The 6,456-nt window shown below is 41.2% G+C and overlaps 1 pseudogene across 1 annotated transcript; it reads left to right on the top strand.

Moving 5' to 3' along the window:
* The first annotated feature begins 228 nt into the window (after nt 1-228).
* LOC309796674 (signal recognition particle 14 kDa protein-like) lies at nt 229-1,012 on the top strand (annotated as a pseudogene). Its single transcript has one exon. The product of its transcript is annotated as a signal recognition particle 14 kDa protein-like (transcript).
* Nucleotides 1,013-6,456: the final 5,444 nt, after the last annotated feature.

Raw genomic sequence — 6,456 nt, 5'->3', positions numbered from 1 at the left:
TAACACCATATATAAAAATAAGCTCAAAATGGATTAAAGACCTAAATGTGAGACCGGACACTATAAAACTCCTAGAGGAAAACATAGGCAGAACACTCTCTGACATAAACCTCAGCAATATCTTTTTCAATCCACCTCCCAGGATAATGGAAATGAAAACAAAAATAAACAAATGGGACCTGATTAAACTCAAAAGTTTTTGCACAGCAAAGGAAACCATAAGGGCTTATGCTGACAGAGTGGAGCCAGCAGCGTCAGGATGGTGCTGCTGGAGAGTGAGCAGTTCCTGACGGAACTGACCAGGTTCCTCCAGAAGTGCTGGTTGTCGGGCAGCGTGTTCATCACCCTGAAGAAGTATGATGGTCGAACTAAACCCATTGCAAGGAAGGGTTCTGTGGAGGGCTTTGAGCCCTCAGATTACAAGTGTCTGTTAAGAGCTACTGATGAGAAAAAGAAGATCAGCACTGTGGTGAGCTCCAAAGAAGTAAGTTTCAGATGGCTTATTCAAACCTATTGAGAGCTAACATGGATGGGCTGAAGAAGAGGGACAAAAAGAGCAAGAGTAAGAAGAGCAAAGCAGCGCAGTGAAGGGCACCAGATTTCCCGCTTTCACCAGCTAACCACTGAATTGTTACTTTTCCTTTGGTTTTTACTTTTGGCCACAGAGCTGGGTTTCTGATTCCACTACAATAACTGTTTTCATGTGAGATTAGGGTCATTTTTGGATGGAAGAAGGGCTGTAGTGTTTACAGGGTAGTTACAAGAAGCCAGTTTATTTTAGATCTGGCTACGTGGTCTGTGTTGTATGTTTGTATGTTTCTGGATAATAGTTTATGGTCTCTGTAGCCGTCTGTGAAGAGCACTGTATCATTAAACCTGCATTTATCAGCACTGACGATCTTTTATTCCTTTTCCCACTCCATAAAAAGTTTCTGGCAATAGCTCCTCATTCTGGAACGATGTGATTATGATAGGCTTTAGGCCCTGTCTTATGGGTTACTGGAATTGAAACCTGACAACTTTATAAAAAAGTTGTGTTATTTCATGGGTATTTTTCCCAACTTGCTGTATAATTTTATCATCATAGTTCCTTTAGCAAATTTGAATGAGTTCTCATAGCCAAATGAGAGTTTGCTTAACCAAACTAAGGATAAGCCTATTACAAAATCAAGAATAAAGATTCCAAGTTAAAAAAAAAAAAGAAGAAGAAGGAAACCATAAACAAAATGAAAAGACAACCTACAGATTGGGAGAAAATATTTGCAAATGATGTGGCCAACAAGGGATTAGTCTCCAAAATTTACAAACAGCTCATGAGGCTTAATATCATCAAAACAAACAACCCAATCAAAAAATGGGCAGAAGACCTAAATAGACATTTCTCCAAAGAAGATATATAGATGGCCAAGAGGCACATGAAAAGATGTTCAACATCACTAATTATTAGAGAAATGAAAATCAAAACTACAATGAGATATCACCTCACACCAGTCAAAATGGCTATCATCAAAAAATCCACAAACAATAAATGCTGGATAGGGTGTGGAGAGAAGGGAACCCTCCTACACTGTTGGAAATGTAAATTGATACAGCCACTATGGAGAACGGTATGGAGGTTCCTTAAAAAACTAAAAACAGAACTACCATATGACCCAGCAATCCCACTACTGGGCATATACCCAGAGAAAAACATGGTCCGAAAGGATACGTGTGCCATAATGTTCATTGCAGCACTGTTTACAATAGCCAAGACATGGAAGCAACCTAAATGTCCATTGACAGATGAATGGATAATGAAGATGTGGTACATATATACAAAGGAATATTACTCAGGCATTAAAAAGAATGAAATAATGCCATTTGCAGCAACATGGATGGACCTAGAGATTGTCATACTGAGTGAAGTAAGTCAGACAGAGAAAGAAATATCGTGGGATATCCGTTATATGTGGAATCTAAAAAGAAACGATACAAATTAACTTACTTACAAAACAGAAACAGACTCACAGACTTAGAGAATGAACTTATGGTTACTTGGGGGAAGGCTGGGGGGAAGAGATAGTTAGGGAGTTTGGGATCAACATGTACACACTGCTATATTTAAAATGGATAACCAACAAGGATCTACTGTATAACACAGGGAACTCTGCTCAATGTTATGTGGCAGCCTGGATGGGAGGGGAGTGTGGGGGAGAATGGATACATGTATATGTATGGCTGAGTCACTGTGCTGTGCACCTGAAACTATCATAATATCGTTAAGCGGCTACACTCCAATATAAAATAAAAAGTTAAAAAGAAACAGACTCACAGACATGGAAAACAAACTTATGGATACCAAATGGGAAGGCCAGGGTGGCGGGGGGGATAAATTAGGAGTTTGGGATTAGCAGACACACACTACTATATATAAAATAGATAAACAACAAGGTCCTACTGTATAGCACAGGGAACTATATTCAATATCCTGTAATAAACTATAATGGAAAAGAATCTGAAAAAGAATACATATACATATGCATGTGTGTAACTGAATCATTTTGCTGTATACCTGAAACATTGTAAATCAACTATACTTCAGTAAGTCACTTACCCACTCTTAGCCTCAGTGAGTTTGCGAAAGTATTTTGCTTGTGGCCTCAGTAGTTAAGTCAGGTTGGAAAAAAAGTGCCAAGCACCGGTTTCTGTCCCAAACGCCAGCACAGAGTTGTGCCACTATTACTCCAAATACTTAACAAGTTAAGGATAACTCCAGGGAATTAAACGTAGGAGAAAATATTGAAAACTTATGGTATGACTCAATTTATTTAATGCACAGAACAAGGGAAACTAATCTATAGTGTTAGAATTCAAGACAACAGCTACCCTTATGGGGAGTAGTAGCCTGAAGGAGGACTTTGGGGAGTGCTGGTCCCATTCTTTTTTTTTTTTTTTTTTTTTGCCATGCTGTGTAGCATGCGGGATCTTAGTTCCCTGACCAGGCATCAAACCCATGCCCCCTGCAATGAAAGTGCAGAGTCTTAACCACTGGACCACCAGGGAAGTCCCCCATTCTGTTTCTTGATCTGGATACAAAATACACAGATGGGTTCACTTTGTAAAATTTCAGTGAGCTGTACACTTAGGATTTGTGCCCTCTTCTGAATGTGTGTCATACTTTTCTTTTTAATAAATTTATTTATTTATTTATTCCTGGCTGCTTTGGGTTTTTGTTGCTGTGCACGGGCTTTCTCTAGTTGCAGCAACCAGGGGCTACTCTTCATTGCAGTGCGCGGGCTTCTCATTGCAGTGGCTTCTCTTGTTGTGGAGCACAGGCTCTAGGCACAGGAGGCTTCAGTAGTTATGGCATGTGGGCTCAGTAGTTGTGGCTCGTGGGCTCTAGAGCACTGGCACAGTAGTTGTGGCACACAGGCTTAGTTGCCCCGTGGCATGTGGGATGGATCTTCCCAGACCAGGGATCAAAGCCATGTCCCCTGCATTGGCAGGCAGATTATTAACCACTGCACCACCAAGGAAGTCCCTGTCATACTTTAACTTACAAAAAATTTTAAAGATTTTGCACAGCAAAGGAAACCATCAACAAAACAAAAAGACAGCCTACTGAATGGGAGAAAATATTTGCAAATGACATGACCGATAAGGGTTTATATTCAAAATACATAATCAGGGACTTCCCTAGTGGTCCAGTGGTTAAGACTCCATGCTCCCAATGCAGGGGGCCTGGGTTCAATCCCTAGTCAGGGAACTAGATCCTGCATGCTGCAACTAAGAGCTCACATGCCGTGACTAAAGATTCTGCATGCTGCAACGAAGATCTTGCACGTGGCAACAAAGATCCCACATGCAGCAACTAAGACCCAGCGCAGCCAAATCAATCAATCAATCAATCAATCAATCAGCTCATACAACTCAACATCAAAAAACAAACAACCTGATTAAAACATGGGCAGAAGGGGCTCCCCTGATGGCGCAGTGGTTGAGAGTCCGCCTGCCGATGCAGGGGACACGGGTTCGTGCCCTGGTCCAGGAAGATCCCACATGCCGCGGAGTGGCTGGGCCCGTGAGCCATGGCCGCTGAGCCTGCGCGTCCGGAGCCTGTGCTCCGCAATGGGAGAGGCCACAACAGTGAGAGGCCCGCGTATCGCAAAAAAAAAAAAAAAAAAAAAAAAAATGGGCAGAAGACCTGAAGAAACATTTTTCCAAAGAGGACATTCAGATGGCCAACAGAGACATGAAAAGATGCTCAACATTGTTAATCAACAGAGAAATGCAAATTAAAACCACAATGAGATATCACCTCACACCTGTCAGAATGGCTATCATCAAAAAGACCACAAATAACAAATGGTGGCAAGGATGTGGAAAAAATGGCGCCCTCCTACACTGTTTGTGAGAATGTAAATTGGTGCAGCCACTGCGGAAAACAGTATGGAGGTTCCTTAAAAAACTAAAAATAGAGCTACTGTATGACCGAGCAACTCCACTCCTGGGTATATGTCCAAAAAAAAAAAAAAAAAAAAACCAACAACAACAAAAAAACCCACTAATTCAAAAAGATACATGCACATCAATGTTCATAGCAGCATTATTTACAATTGCCAAGATATGGAAGCAACCTAAGTGTCCATCAACAGAAGAATGGATAAAGATATGGAGAGAACTAGGTGGGGGCGGGTGGGAATGGAATACTACTCAGCCATAACAATGAATGAAATTTTGTCATTTGCATCAACATGGATGGACTTGGAGGGCATTATGCTAAGTGAAATAAGACAGACAGAGAAAGACAAATACTCTATGATATCAGTTATATGTGGAATCTAAAAAATACAACAAACTACTGAATATAACAAAAAAAGAAACAGACTCACAGATATAGAGAACAAACTAGTGGTTACCAGTTGGGAGAGGGAAGGGTGGAGGGACAAGATAGGGGTAGGGAACTAAGAGGTACAAACTACTATGTACAAAAAAAGCTACAAGGATGTATTGTACAAAACAGGGAATATAGCCAGTATTTTGTAGTAACTATAAATGGAATATAACCTTTAAAAATTGTGAATAACTATGCTGTACACCATCAACTGGCATCATATTGTATATCAACTATACTTCAACTAAAAAAATGAAAAAAATTTAAACCTCAGAATCAGTGCAAAGCCAGCATCACATGGAGCACAACTCTCAATATGAGTCCAGTCAACTTACAGAAACATGAGTGGTAATAAGATGATGGTTGTTTAAGCCAGTGACTTTTGGAATGGTTTATCATGAAGCAACAGATCATGAAAACAGATGATAAATACGAATGTTACTGATTTCAGGGCTTCCCTGGTGGCACAGTGGTTGAGAATCCACCTGCCAATGCAGGAGACATGGGTTCGATCCCTGGTCCGGGAAGATCCCACATGCCGCGGAGCAACTAAGCCCATGTGCCACAACTACTGAGCCTGTGCTCTAGAGCCCCTGAGCCACAACTACTGAGCCTGCGTGCCACAACTACTGAAGCCCACACGTCTAGAGCCCGTGCTCTGCAACAAGAGAAGCCACCGCCATGAGAAGCCCAAGCACCGCAAGGAAGAGTAGCCCCCACGCACCGCAACTAGAGAAAGCCCGCGCACAGCAACAAAGACCCAACACAGACCAAAATAAATAAATAAAGTCAATAAATTTATTTTTAAAAAAAGAATGTTACTGATTTCTATAAGCTGATTATTTTAGCTGCCCACCTTGCTGAACTTTATTACTTTCAGTAATTTATCAGCTTATTTGCTCAAATTTTTCTGTATTGTCTTCAAATAATAACAAATTTGCCTCATCCTTTCCAAGATTTAATATGTCTCATTTATTTTTCTTGTCTTGTTGTATTGGCAAAGGACCACCAGCCTAATATTTATCACCAATGATAGTAGTGACTCTTACCTTTTCCTGACTTTAATGAGAAATACTTTTTTTAAAGATTTTTTTTGATGTGGTCCATTTTTTAAAGTCTTTATTGAATTTGTTACAATATTGTTTCTGTTTTATGTTTTGGTTTTTTGGCTGCAAGGCATGTGGGATCTTAGCTCCCCAACCAGGGATCACATCCACACCCCCTGCATTGGAAGGAGAAGTCTTAACCACTGGACTACCAGGGAAGTCCCTCTTTTTTTTTAAATTTTATTTATTTTTGGCTGCATTGGGTCTTTGTTGGTGCATGTGGGCTTTCTCTAGTTATGGCAAGCAGGGGCTACTCTTTGTTGTGGTGCACGGGCTTCTCATTGCAGTGGCTTCTCTTGTTGCAGAGCACGGGCTCTAGGCACACGGGCTTCAGTAGTTGCAGCATGTGGGCCCTAGAGCATGTGGGCTTCAGTAGTTTTGGCACGCAGGCTCAGTAGTTGTGGCTCGTGGGCTCTAGAGCGCAGGCTCAGTAGCCGTGGTGCACAAGCTTAGCTGCTCCTCAGCACGTGAGATCTT

Source organism: Mesoplodon mirus, assembly GCF_964341445.2.
Source record: "Mesoplodon mirus genome assembly, chromosome: X".
NCBI lineage: Eukaryota > Metazoa > Chordata > Mammalia > Artiodactyla > Ziphiidae > Mesoplodon > Mesoplodon mirus.
Note: the sequence above shows the minus strand (reverse complement) of the source record. Positions and strands in the feature narration are given on the sequence as shown.